Source organism: Mustela nivalis (genome assembly GCF_964662115.1).
Source record: "Mustela nivalis genome assembly, chromosome: 5".
In the NCBI taxonomy this organism is placed as follows: domain Eukaryota; kingdom Metazoa; phylum Chordata; class Mammalia; order Carnivora; family Mustelidae; genus Mustela; species Mustela nivalis.
The window spans coordinates 149,612,093-149,626,773 of NC_139024.1; the positions used below are offsets into that span (position 1 = coordinate 149,612,093).

Here is a 14,681-nt window from a genome sequence, read left to right on the forward strand (position 1 = left end):
GCTATAGCAATTTACGTGACCTTCTGAGGGCTCAGTTTCCTCTAGTATCGAGTTGGGAGGATAGAACCAACCACAGTAAGTGGCTTATGTTTTATGGATGAAAGGATAGCACCTCCTTCAACTATCAAGGAGAATCCCAAAATCACTCCAACAGATTGCAGAAGAACCTTAAGGATGATGTATCATTGAAATTTCACCGAGATTTTTTTTAGGTTAAAGAGTATATAATAAATAAGACCTAGAGCAGTCATGTCAATGTAGGAGTCACACCAAACCAGGAGATAAACATGGAAGCTCTATGAGAAGAAAACAAGCCTGAGCTTCAGCTCACTCAGTGGGAATGCAGCAATGGAGCACCATGAAGCAGTTCTCTGCGCTGGAAGGTACTGGAAGGTCGGACATAATAGGAAGAAGTGAAAGGAATAAAACAGTCGGCTGAGGAGGAGGTGGGATTATCTCACACAGACCAATGGAAGGTTATTGTTTGGGGACTAATATTCTATCTTCCATCCTCACAGAAGATGGGACAAGAGGAAAAAATGGGCTTGAAGCAAATCAGAAAAAAATATAAATTATCTCTGCGAAAGAAATTCTGACAATACTCTGAGCTTGATAAAATGTGGTGAAGCATATGTTATGGGCTGAATTGTTCCTCTCCCCTTCCCTAAAAAAAAAAAAAAAAAAGTGTTGAAGTTGACCCTTCCCCCCCATACCTCAGAATAGGACTGTATTCAGAGCTAGGGTCTTTTGAGAGGTGATTAAGTCAAATGAGGTCATTAGTCTGCATCCTAATCCAATTGGACCAGTGAACTTATAAAAAGAGGCAATTAGGACATACAAGGAGACACCAAGAAGGCACATCCACAGAAAGAAAAGGCCATATGAAGACACAGCAAGGAGATGGTCATCTGCAACCCAAGGAGAGGCGATTCAGAGGAAACCAATCCTGGCTACACCGTGATCTCAAACTTCTAGCCTTTTGAACTATGAGGAAATAAATTTCTGTTGTTCAAACCACCAAGTCTGTGATATTTTCTTACAGCAGCTGATGGGGTTCAGGACATGCTACCTCCCCCAAAACCTGGTGCCTTGACATTTTAAATATTTGAAGCTGAAGGAGTTTGAGAAAATAGCAAAAGCACGAAGATCACTCTGACCTTCCCTTCTTCACTGAAACGCCATAAAACCTTCATGTGAGAAGTCCGTCCCTGGAAGAAAGGAGCATCCTTATCTCTGAAGACAAAAGGACACTGAGCAGAATCAAAGTTTCCCCATATACTACATTTACTTCATACTCCTTAACCCATCTGACTTCACAACTGTCCACTCTTTGTCAAACCAACATAATACTGTTTATTCAAGTCTTCATTTCCTTATGAAGGCCCTAGGTCATGTAAAATTTACAGTAAATCTGTTGCATGTCTCCTGTGACTCTGTCCTTATCAGTTTAATTTTTAGACCCAGGCAGAGATCCTAAGAGAGTCAAGGAAATTTTTCCCCCGCTATAGTTTCTGTTAGTCAAATGTAAAATGCTCACTTGAAGACTCCTTGCTTAGTCCAAAAGCTGCAGTTAAGAGGTCCTGGATCTCAGACAGCGCTGGCGCAAGGTAAGAGTTCTGACCATGTCAGTCTCTTGGATCTCTGTCTATGGGGGCTGGCTGAGTAAAGGTGTCTAGAGTCTTTTTCTTTCCATATTCAAATTGGCAGAAGAAAAACATTTGTCTAAAAATTAATTCTTTGCACTGTGACTCTGGATTGTCTAAAAATGAGTTCTTTGGATTGTGATTCTCAATTCCTTCCCTCCCAGAGACAGTTTACTGTTTTTCTGCTTGTATCTCCTTTGTTTTCCGTGGCTTAGCTTTGTATCCTTCAGGTCATACAAGTGCTGGTTTTGTGTGTGCATTTGGCCAGTTGTCAGACTGGAGATCCCAAAATATGTCCAGACAGAAGGTGGGTTGCACCCCCTTTGCAGTTAATACAGGATAGCTGTTACCAGTTGTCAAGAAAATTGTCTAAGTCTGTCTTTCATTTGGCTATCTTTGAGAATGGTTCTGGATCTTGGGAGGGTGATATCTTTTGCAACTTCTTTAGGGATGTCTCTTGCATTTCTGGTTAAACGCTGCTTTTGGTTTTAAGCTACTTGATAGATGTAAGTTTGGTTTAAATGCTTAATTTTTAAAAAAGACTTTTATGGTCAAAACTTGGCCAAACTGGAGGCTGATACTCCGAGCTTGGTAAAAATTATTTTTTTAAAAGCCCTTTTTCCTAAGCTAAATGGAACTATGTATTTAGAAGGAAAAAAACATTCTGAAGCCTACAGAGAACAATTTAATAAAACATTCCAAGGGCACATGGTTCTGAATCTAGAACACCTTATTTGGAAAGCTTCTCTCTGATAGAAAGAAGCAAAGTTGAAGGTAATTAAGATAATGGACGGGTGGGCCGGCCCCTTAATATCATTCAGGCAATGACCCAATACTTGAAGAATTAGAAACAACTGGCTTTGTCTTTTACAAAACCAGAAACTTGGCCCGTGAAGCAATTCAGAGTCCACCTATCCATACCAGTCTCCAAACCTCCCTTATTCATCTCAGAATGCTTGCTGATACTGTAAAAGATAGAGTACTGGAAACAGAACTGTCTTGCACTTAAGACAAAGAAGGACATTTAAATATTAATGACACTAGATTTCAGATCTGACATATCAGGTACCTGACACATGGCTAAAATTTTAAAACAAAAACGATAGGGCTTCCATTTGTACTGTCCAAATTAATTTATAAAATTCCCTGAAGAAGTTCTACTCAAACTGGCTTAGATATAAATGAGCACTCACACAAATTAAGTATTTCTAAAACTCTCAGTAAGACAGCAACGAACCCAAATGTTTTCTTAAGTTCGCATGATCTAGGATAATCTTTGACAAATAGAGCTAGTTTTTAAATTGTTCATATAATAAAAACAGGCATGTCTTGAGAGTTGTCAGCCTTACATATAATGCAAACATACATTTTTTTTCTTCCTAGGCTTACTATTCAAACAAACCTATATTATCTCTGCTAGATGTTTAAGATTATAAAACTATAAACCCAACCTAAGAACAAAATGTACAATAAAAACGAATTGCTTGATGCATGTCAAGCATAGCAGTTAAAAAATAAAAGAGGGAAGAACCATATGTTTAACTTTTTCAGTTTTCTGCTTCAATGATATTTTGATACTTTGCTGCTTTGTCAATGAGAAAAATAAGAAGACGGCTAACTTTGTTTAGTCTCATGAAATTTTCATAAGTTATTCAAAGATAGGTGTTAAAAACAAATAAATCAAGTGGATGTAAGTGGGATAAAAGTTTGTAAATGAACTTTACAACAAAATTATGTTTTATAATATCTATTTTAAAAATTTCAGAACTCTTTGATGACTTTAAACCTTAAAGCTATATTATACCAAGTTAGGCCAAAAGATTAAGATTCATTTGAATATAGAGATTATTCCTAAATAATATAAAACATTAAAATATTGATGACTGAATATAAGTTTATCTATCTTTGGCATCTTGGTTTTATATAGTGTAGAGAAGCTAGATATATTTGGGTCAGTTAATAAACATGATAAATTTTACAGTGAAAAAGACATATGACTCTGGAAATTATGAAGTGATGTATTAATAAATTAGCTCCAGGATGATATATGTCAGTTCAAAATTTCTTACATCCTACTTTTCACTGAAAAAGAAAGATTACTGATTAAAAGTTTGAATTACTGTATATAAATGAGACTAATGAGAATAATAAGGGTAAGAAAAACCCTATATGCAAGGAAAATAAGATGTGTTTTAGCAAGGTAAAGTAGAATGACTAGTTGTTCCAGAATGAGAAGAAGAAAAAGTATAGGACAAAAAACCGAATGGATTTAAAAAAAAGAAAATTGTAAGTAGTTGCAAAAAAGGAGTTTTATATGTGGTTAAGCTACTAAGATTGAATAGTTTTGTTTATAAATTCTTTTCTTTTTTTTTTTAAATGGACCTAAATATCAAATTCCATTGGTGCAAAACTAGAATTTTGTTTCTCTCTCTGCTAAAACAAAAGGCTTTTCTTAGATTAAGAAATTACAAAAAAACAAAAAACAAAAAAAAACAAAAAAAAAAACCACAAAAAGTTTTTTTAACCTTTTAGGTAATTTCTCTGAGAAACCAAGATTTTGTGTCTTAAAATATTTTCCTATCTTTGTGTTGTCTTTATCAGGTCTTTGATAAGTTAAAAAAAAAACAAAAAACCAACCAAACAAAAAAACAACAACAAAAAAACCCCAACCTTCTCAACATTAAAGAGCAAAGGTGTTTTTTTCTTTTTTAACATTCATATAATACAGCCATATGTATTTATCTTTGAAGTATTTTATGCCACTTTGGCTATATAGGTAATTTTATAACGAGGTGTTATCCTATTTCATCAAGTCTGACCCTGGACATTATGTACCGTTTCTCCAAATCAACATGAAATGGGGTCATTTGACCTCAAACTAACTTTCTCAGAGAATCTCTGGGAAATCTCCAAAGATTTCTTCTCTTACCACCTACAGGAGAGATGGGAACATTAATTAGGTTTATTTGGCATGTTAAATTACATGGGGAGCAACACCAGATAGGAAGTAAGTCTAAACCTTTGTAGGTTATAGGTGTATGGACATTCGAGAAATTACATGAAGTTCACAGACATTTGTCCGTACCCTCATTGCCCAATTACTACATGAAAATGTTGTATGTCACAGAAATAACTAAACTTCCTTATCAAATGAACTCTTATCAGATCTTTAACCCTGGCCCCTTTTTAAGCCCTTTGTCATTCACAGGCAGTTATTGACTTACTGGGTCTGTGAAAGCACTTGCAATAGCTACAGGTGACAGGGCTGCCCCCAGAATCACTGGCGTAACACTGAGATTATTCCACTAGACTGAACGAGAATTTCTAGAATGAAGGAAAAAGCTGATAAATTCATAGAACTGCTAATTCAAGATCAAGCAGAATAAGAATGAATTACAGGGAACTGAATGGACTTTTTATAACTTTTTATTTGAAGCATTACTGGTTCTTTAGTGTTTTGTGTTCCAGGTTTAAGGAAAACTTTTCTCTTTTCACGGAAGCCATCTGTAACTTACAGGAGTTTGGTAAGTATGCCAAAGTTTGGTAAAGATGAAATCATTACTTTTTCTTCTTACCCGGTCCCTCCAGAATCAGAAACTCTTAATAAGTATTTTTACTGCCATGGCAATATATTTATTTTCATAAGTTCAATAACCTATTTTTGTAGATTTTGTGTCCTTATAATAGGATGCAATTGGAAACATTGCTTATCTTATCAGGGCTTTGACTAGAATGGTATATTTGAGAATGATGTGCATAGAATAAAATACCACCAGACACCTTTAGGCAACTAAGGTTGACCTTATGGAAGCAAAAAAAAAAACCCTTGAAAAAATCACCTGATACCTTTTTTTCAGGGTTTCTATCCTTACCAGTTGAGTAAGGAAATTCACCTCATGGCAGACCCAGGAACTGAATGATATTCAGGAGACAGGAAGAGAAGAATTCACCGAAATTCATAGGTATTACAGGCCTATCTGATGAAGTATACTTGTCTTGGCTTCCAAATCTCAAGAGGCTTTTAAAAGTCTAATCTGAGATTCTTTATGAAAAGTTCCAACAAGGCAGATCCCCTTCGCCTCCCCTCCAAAAGAAGCCAACCATTCAATTATTTTTTTGCCTGCACTTCCACAAGCAATCAGACCACGTTAAATGAGACTAGATTTATTTTGCAAACAAATTAGTCTTACTTTGATCATCTTTGATAGAAATGGAGGCAGCTGTAGAGAAAATAATACGTATTTCAGTTGGAAAACCATAGCATAGTCTTTTGGGTATTAAACTGTAGCCCTGTTGCCTATTGTCTTTCAGCTTTTGTTACCTATCTCTACACTGGACTGAATCCTTAATTCTAATTTCCTCTGATATCTGGATGTAACTCTTCAAATGAACATTTCCACTTTTTCTTCTACCCTTCTGGTTTAGAATCAGTAAAAGTTAAAACTGTGGGTTTTCCTTCAGCCCTGCAAGCTGAAGCTGTCCACCCTGAGGATATCACTAGAGGCATTCAAACTGCAAACCAAAAAAAAATCTGTTGGATTACCACTGCCTGCCTTCACTCCAGAAGATGATTTGAGTCCAACATCTAGATATCTTCTTGACTTACTGCCCCCTGGACTTAAAAACTGAGTTTCTACTTTGTCCTAAACATGAAGCTTTGTTTTTCTTTTGTTTTCATGGAAATACGCAAGACTAAGAGACTAGTTTGATGGGTTATGAAAAAAAAAATCTGCTCAGTTTTTGAACTGTGAAATTTGGGGAAAAGTTTCAGATGGCAGAGTGATGGGGTTCAGGACTTGCTACCCAAAATACGGCACCTCGTCGTATTAAATATTTTAAGTTGAAGGAGTTCTGAGAAAACAGCAGAAACAGGAAGGTTACTTTTATTACCTTCCTTCCGTTCTCCCCTGAAACAGGTCATAAAACCCCGAGTGAAAGGTTGCCCTTCCCATATCCAGAGGAAAAGAGCATCCTTATCTCTGAAGACAAAGGGATGCCAAGAATATCTGAACAAATAGGGTTTCCCCAGTTTATTAGGCATCCCTCATGTTCCTTAACCTCCCATAGTCCTCTGTGACATCACCTTTCATCAGACCTAGCACAAAAATACACAGCTCGGGCGCCTGGGTGGCTCAGTGGGTTAAGCCGCTGCCTTCGGCTCAGGTCATGATCTCAGGGTCCTGGGATCGAGTCCCGCATCGGGCTCTCTGCTCAGCGGGGAGCCTGCTTCCCTCTCTCTCTCTGCCTGCCTCTCCATCTACTTGTGATTTCTCTTTGTCAAATAAATACATAAAATCTTTAAAAAAAAAAAATACACAGCTCCTTCTCTGGGTCCTCTTTTCCTCAAGAAGACACCCTTGTCTCATAAAACTTATATTAAATAAATGTGTATCATTTTCTTCTGCTAATCTGTCTTTGTCAGTTTAGTTTTAGTCCCAGCCAGGGACCCTGGAGGGTAGAGGAAAACTTTTCCTCCCCTGCACAGCCTGAGTAATACAGCACCCACTACTCAGTGCGCACACACACACATTACTCAGCACGTAATACAGCACACATACACGATTATATATATAATTTATGTTTGAATCCAGGTCTCAAGATGTGGTTGACCAGGGCAACAGATTACTTGTTTGGAGAATACATTCCCACTGGATTATAAAAAACAGCATATATTTCTGTGTAATACAGCATATACCATTATAGTATCTCTCTGCTTTGTAATTGTTAAGAACAGACTGAATAAAGTTTTTAGAGAGAGACTGTGAAATCCTTAATTAATATTTTTATTTCCTACATATTTCATTATTTACTTACGTATCTCACCACTGTCAGTTCAGAAATCTTGCCTTGCCTCTAGTACTCAAAGTGAGTGTGGGATAATCTAAGGTATGCTCAGTACTACAGAAGCAAATGATCTCCCTTTGCTATGACTGGTTTTCTGAAATCACAGAACTGCAGAATGCAAAAGATCCCTAGAGAATACGCTTTAAATTTATTATGTAGCTTCACTGGATTGGTTCCAATAGTTCTGCGGTACATTTTGGGCCCCTAGGAATTCCACGCAATTTTAAAAAGTGGGGATTATTCCATTTCTTACACTAGGAACGTCAATTCTTTGTAATGAAGTACGTAAAACCATAAGGAAAATTTATGGAAGGAAAGTATCTTGGGATTGTATGGAAATTTAAACACTGTCTAGCCAAATTCTTAACTCAAACCATGAACCCGTTTACACATGTCACCCACCTGATAATTAAACACCTCCTGTGATCAGAAACTCATCTTTAGGAGGTGGCCTTTATCATCACACCGAGCTCGAGTCTGTTTCTGTGTGCCTTTCACTGGCTGATAGCAGTTTATAGTGGTTATTATTTTAGTCTGCCCTGCCTGCCTCCCCATGCTACCCCTCACCTTGCCCCTGACCCAGACACACTGAGGCAAAGTCCTTTCCTGGATAACCTGACCGTAAAGAGCCTCCTTTTCTCTCTGGTTGCTAAGCTTGATAAATAGCAATTTGGAGCACCCTGCAGCAGTAGGAGAATATGAAGTCTGTTGCAGAAGTAAGGAGCAGAGTAAGGGAGAGAAAGGAGAAAAACAGAAAGAAAACACCCTGGTTCTAGTTCCTTCCATGGGCAACTCTGCTTCTGCCTTTGCCACCATTTGGTTATGTGAGCCAAGAAGCACCCCCCCTTTTTTTTCCTTTTTAAAGATTTTATTTATTTGAGAAAGAGAAAGCACAAGCAGGGAGAAGGGTAAGAGGAGAGGGAGAAGACTCCCCACTGAGCAGGGAGCCCAATGTGGGGCTCGATCCTAGGACCCTGAGATCATGACCTGAGCTGAGGGCAGATGCTTAACTTAGTCACCCAGGCACTCCCCATAAGCCCTCTTATTTAAGATATTTTGAGTTACACTGCTGTCACACACAAATAGGAATAAGGAATAAGGAATAAGTCTAAGTCATCCTCATTGAAACATATAAGATGTTTGAAAGTCATCATTAGAGAGATCCTATTTTTATTGTCTAAATTGGGGCACATTTTAGGTACGAACTAGAACACAATTTGCATTTACACTGAAACAGTAGCCATAAACTTGGACTGTTCCAGAAAAGTTATTGCTAGCCTTCTCATGCTTATTCTTTCCGGTCCACTCGTCCCTGATTCCTTCACCCTTTAGTGTAAGTCACAGTTCCTAATCCCCAGGCCATGCTGACTGGTTGTCTTTGAACACCTGGCAAGTGGCCAATGTCTCTCTTGGAATGTGGCAGCTAGAACTGAATCCACAGCCCAAGATGTGGTTGACTGGGGCAGCAGATGACTTGGTCTGGAGAACATACTCCTGATCCCACTGATGCAACCTTAAATTAAAACTCCTTCTGGGGTGCCTGAGTGGCTCAGTGGGTTAAAGCCTCTGCCTTCGGCTCAGGTCATGATCCCAGTGTCCTGGGATCGAGCCCCACATCAGGCTCTCTGTTCAGCAGGGAGCCTGTTTCCTCCTCTCTCTCTCTGCCTGCTTCTCTGCCTACTGGTGATCTCTGTCTATCAAATAAATAAATAAAATCTTCAAAAACAAAAAAAACTCCTTCTAACTCTGGTTCTTTCTCTTAAACAGCACATTAGATTGTGTCTGGCATGTCGCTGGTACTAAAAAGCCAATGAATAAATGAAGTCAACTCTACTCCAATTGACTTTTCAGGATTCGAATATGGGATTTTTGATTTGTCTGTGTGCAATCTCATGTTCTTCATTTCGATCAACTACTTTAGTTTATACTTCACAATATCATTGTTTCTCCCCACTTCCGTTCTTCAGTAAATGTAGTGAGCATGTCATCAGTGTGTAACCATTACTGATGTTGGCCTTAGCTAACACTTAGTGCTTCTTGTGTGCCGGTCCTCATTCTAAGCATTTTAAACATTTTGAACTCACTGAACATTCATAATAAAGCGATGAAATGGATATCATGATTATTCTCACTTAACAGATAAAGAAACAGGTACAAAATGGTTAAGTAAGCTGCCTAAGGTCACAGGGAGCTCGTAAGCAGAAGAGCCAGGATTCAAAACTAGACAATGTCCCTCCAGAATCTATACCCTTTTGCACGTTTCTGTTCTCATCAAGTGCACTGATAACTAAGAGCAGGAGCAAGTCAGGGCCAAGGACAGAAACCGTGACATGCCGCCAGAGTGTGAGTACACAGCAAGCACTCAATGTGTGGGCTTCGTTCCATCAATTCCTACTCTAACTGTGTAACAATCATCTAAAAAGAATATGTCCATATTGGAGGAAGGAGCAAGATGGCGGAGAAGTGAGAGACCTAAATATCGTCAGGTCCCAGGAATTCAGCTAGGTCATTATCAAACTGTTCTGAACACCTACAAACTCAACAGGAGATAGAAGAGAAGAACAGAAAAGTGACCACTTTCCAGAAGGTAGGATGTGCAGATTAGTGAATCCAAGGCGACATAGGGGAATAGAGGCTGCGGGGGGAGGGGCAGCTCCCAGCAAGCGGTGGAGACGCGCAGCACAAAAACGGGACTGTTAGAGTCTGCTCCATGGAGGGACATCGCTCCAGAGGCTAAGGGGGGGGGGGTTGTCAGGGGGTGGCCCTTGCAGGGACAGGGTGGTCTCAGGATCCGCAGGGTCACAGAAAGACCAGGGGCCTCTGCGTGAGGCAGAACCCCCAGGTATCAGAGTGGGGGAGTCCACGGCAGAGACGGAGCCGAGGAGTGAGCTGGCAGCTCCAGGGTCCCTTAAACTGCGATCCCAGACAACGTAGGGTCATTGCTCTTCAGGCAGGGACAGAACAAGCTGCAGATCCGGGGACGCTTACCTTCCTCCTCTGGGAGAAGCAGCGCAGCAGGAATCCGCTGGGTTTGGAGACTTCAAACAGGGCTGAGCGCCAGAGACAGAAACGCTCGCTCACAGGCCGGTGAGCTCGGAGCTTGGCCAGAGACTAGAGAGACGGGAGGCGCTGACGGCTTTTCTCCGAGGGCGCACTGAGGAGTGGGGCCCCAACCTCTCAGTTCCCTGGGCAGACTGGGCGCCGCCATCTTCATTCCCGCCCTCCAGAGCTCTACGGAAAGCGCTCAGGGAACAAAAGCTCCTGAGCAGGAACCTGCGATTACTTAGCCCCGCCCCTGGCAAGGGCGGTGCAATTCCGCCTCAGACAAAGACATTTGAGAATCCCAGGAACAGGCCCCTCCACGCAGGGGATCAGCGAGAACACCTGGCCAAGACCAAGTTCACCGATCAATGAGAACTGTAGAACTTCAGAGCTACGGAATACAGCAAATTCATGGCTGTATTCGTGGAATTCATGGCTTTTCCCCATGATTCCTTAGTCTTTTATAATTAAAATTTTTTAATTTTATTTTTTTCTTATTCTATTTTTTAAAAATTTCTCCTCTTCCCTACTTTAATGGTTTTTAACTATTTTGTCTATACCTTTTTAAACATCTTTTTAAATTTTCATTGTTATAGTCATATTTTATCCCTTCATTATATTTAACCTTATTTTTTGATACATAGAGGGTTTTTTTTTTTTTAATTTGAGGATACAATTACTTCTAATAGATCAAAATATACCCTAAATCTAGCCCATGGCTTTGTTCTAGTTCCAGCCTTATCAAATTCTTTTTTTTTTTTTTTTTGTTTTCAACCAATTTCTTATCTTATCAATTCCTCTTTTAGAATCTTCTTAAATTTTCATCTTTGCAGTCATATTCCAACCTTTCATCATGTTTACCCTTATTTTTGCCTATATATGTTTTTGTTCTTTAAAATTTTGAGAGGTAGTTTCATCTAACAGACCAAAATACACCCCAAATCAAGTGTGTGGCTCTTTTCTATCACCAGTCTAATATTTTTTTCTCCTTTTTCCCCCCACATTCTTCTCCCCTGTGTTTCAGTTCTCTTCTGATTTGGTTAGTGTATATTTTTCTGGGGTTGTTGCTACCCTTTTAGTATTTTGTTCCCTCATTTATCTATTCTTATCTGGATACAATGACAAGGTGGAAAAACTCACCACAAAAAAAAAAAAAAAAAAAAAAGAGCAAGAGGCAGTACCAATGGCTAGGGACCTAATCAATATGGACATTAGTAATACATCAGAACTAGAGTTCAGAATGATAATTATCAAGGTGCTAGCTGGGCTCAAAAAAAAAGCATGGACAATGTTAGGGAATCGCTTCTGGAGAAATAAGATCCCTTTCTGGAGAAATAAAAGAACTAAAATCTAACCAAGTTGAAATAAAAAAAGCTATTAGTGAGGTGCAATAAAAAATGGAGGCTCTTACTGCTAGGATAAATGAGGCAGAAGAGAGAATTAGTGACATAGAAGACCAAATGATGGAGAATAAAGAAGTTGAGCAAAAGAGAGACAAACAACTACTGGACACAAGGGGAGAATCCGAGAGATAAGTGATACCATAAGACAAAACAATATTAGAATAATTGAAATCCCAGAAGAAGAAGAAAGACAGAGGGGGCAGAAGGTATACTGGAGCAAATCATAGCAAAGTATTTCCCAAATGTGGTGAAGGAAACAAGCATCAAAATTCAGGAGGGACAGAGAACTACCCTCAAAATCAATAAAAATAGGTCCACACCCTGTCATCTAACAGTAAAACTTACAAGTCTCAGTGACGAAGAGAAAATTCCGAAAGTAGCTTAGGACAAGAGGTCTATAACATACAATGTAGAACTATTTGATTGATAGCAGACCTATCCATAGAGACCTGGCAGGGCAGAAAGGACTAGCATGATATATTCAGAGCACTAAACGAGAAAAATATGCAGCCAAGAATACTGTATCCAACTAGGCTGTCATTGAATATATAAGGAGAGATAAAAATTTCCAGGACAAACAAAAATTAAAAGAATTTGCAAACACCAAACCAGCCCTACAGGAAATATTGAAAGAGGTCCTCTAAGCAAATAGAGAGCCTTAAAGTAACAGACCAGAAAGGAACAGAGACAATATACAGTAACAGTCACCTTATAGGCAATACAATGAAACTAAATTAATATATTTCAATAGTTACCTTAAAAGTAAATGGGCTAAATGCCCCAATCAAAAAACACAGGATATCAGAATGGATTAAAACAAAACAAAACAAACAAACAAACAAAAAAACCAACAACCAAAACAAGACCCGTTGATATGATGTCTAAAAGAAACTAATTTTAGACCCAAAGACAGCTCCAGATTTAAAGTGAAGGGGTGGAAAACAATTTACCATGCTAATGGACATCAAAAGAAAACTGGGGTGGCAATCCTTATATCAGATCTATTAGATTTTAAGCCAAAGACTATAATAAGAGATGAAGAAGGACACTATATCATACTTAAAGGTTCTGTCCAAGAAGAAGATCTAACACTTTTAAATATCTATGCCCCTAACACATGGTAGCTTCCAATTATAAAAACCACTTAATATCAAAATCAAAGAAACACATTGACAATAATACAATAATAGTAGGGGACTTTAACATCCCCCTCACTGAAATGGACAGATCATCCAAGTAAAAGATCAACAAGGAAATAAAGGCTTTAAATAACACACTGGACCAGATGGACATCACAGATATGTTCAGAACATTCCATCCCAAAGCAACAGAACAAACATTCTTCTCTACTGTACATGGAACATTCTCCAGAATAGATCTCATCCTGGATCACAAATCAGGTCTCAACTGGTACCAAAACACTGGGATCATTCCCTGCATATTTTCAGACCACAATGCTCTGAAGCTAGAACTCAATCACAAGAGGAAAGTTGGAAAGAACCCAAACACGTAGAGGCTAAAGAGCATCCTACTAAAGATCCTACTAAATGAATGGGTCAACCAGGAATTAAAGAAGAATTGAAAAAATTCGTGGAAATAAATGAAATTGAAAACACAACAGTTCAAAATTTGTGGGACACAGCAAAGGTGATCCTGAGAGGAAAGTATATAGCGATACAAGACTTTCTCAAGAAACAAGAAAGGTCTCAAGTACACAACCTAACCCTACACCTAAAGAAGCTGGAGAAAGAACAGCAAAGAAAGCCTAAGCCCAGCAGGAGAAGAGAAATAATAAAGATCAGAGCAGAAGTCAATGAAATAGAAACCAAAAGAACAGTAGTACAAACCAATGAAACTAGGAGCTGGTTCTTTGAAAGAATTAATAAGATTGATAAACCCCTGGCCAGACTCATCAAAAAGAAAACAGAAAGGACCCAAATGAATAAAAATCATGAATGAAAGAGGAGAGATCACAACTAACACCAAAGAAATACAAACAAATGAGGCCAGCATTACCTTGATCTCAAAACCAAAGATCCCATCAAAAAAGAGAATTGCCGACCAATATCCTTGATGAACAAAACTCACACCAAAATACTAGCCAATAGGATCCAATAGTATATGAAAAGGATTATTCACCATGACCAAGTGGGATTTACTCCTGGGCTGCAAGGTTGGTTCAACATCTGCAAATCAATCAATGTGATACAATACATTAATTTAAAAAAAGAAAAAGAACCATATTATTCTCTAAATAGATGCTGAAAAAGCATTTAACAAAGTACAGCATCCTTTCATGACCCAAACTCTTCAAAGTATAAGGATAAAGGGTACATACCTCACTACCATCAAAGCCATCTATGAAAAACCCACAGTGAATATCATTCTCAGTGGGGAAAAACTGAGAGCTTTTCCCCTAAGGTCAGGAACATAGCAGGGATGTCCACTATCACCACTGCTATTCGACATGGTACTAGAAGTCCTAGCCTTGGCAATCAGACAACAAAAAGAAATAAAAGGCATCCGAATCGGCAAGGAAGAAGTCAAACTCTCACTCTTTGCAGATGATATGATACTTTATGTGCAAAAAAAAACCAAAATAATTCACTCCCAAACTGCTAGAACCCATACAGGAATTCAGTAAAGTGTCAGGATATAAAAATCAATGCTCAGAAATCAGTTGCATTTCTATACCCCAACAGCAAGACAGAGGAAAGAGAAATTAAGGAATATCTTTACATTTGCAGTG

The 14,681-nt window shown here is 38.6% G+C and overlaps 1 long non-coding RNA gene across 2 annotated transcripts in view; it reads right to left on the reverse strand.

Moving 5' to 3' along the window:
- The window catches only part of LOC309865478, a 162,231-nt gene extending 151,502 nt beyond the window's left edge, over positions 1 to 10,729 (reverse strand). The window contains exon 1 of one of the 2 annotated variants that reach the window (XR_014312125.1): positions 10,476 to 10,729. This is a non-coding gene — a long non-coding RNA (uncharacterized lncRNA). The remainder of the gene's footprint in view (positions 1 to 10,475) is intronic. The other variant, XR_014312126.1, reaches the window with a different exon arrangement.
- Between the last annotated feature and the right edge of the window lie 3,952 nt (positions 10,730 to 14,681).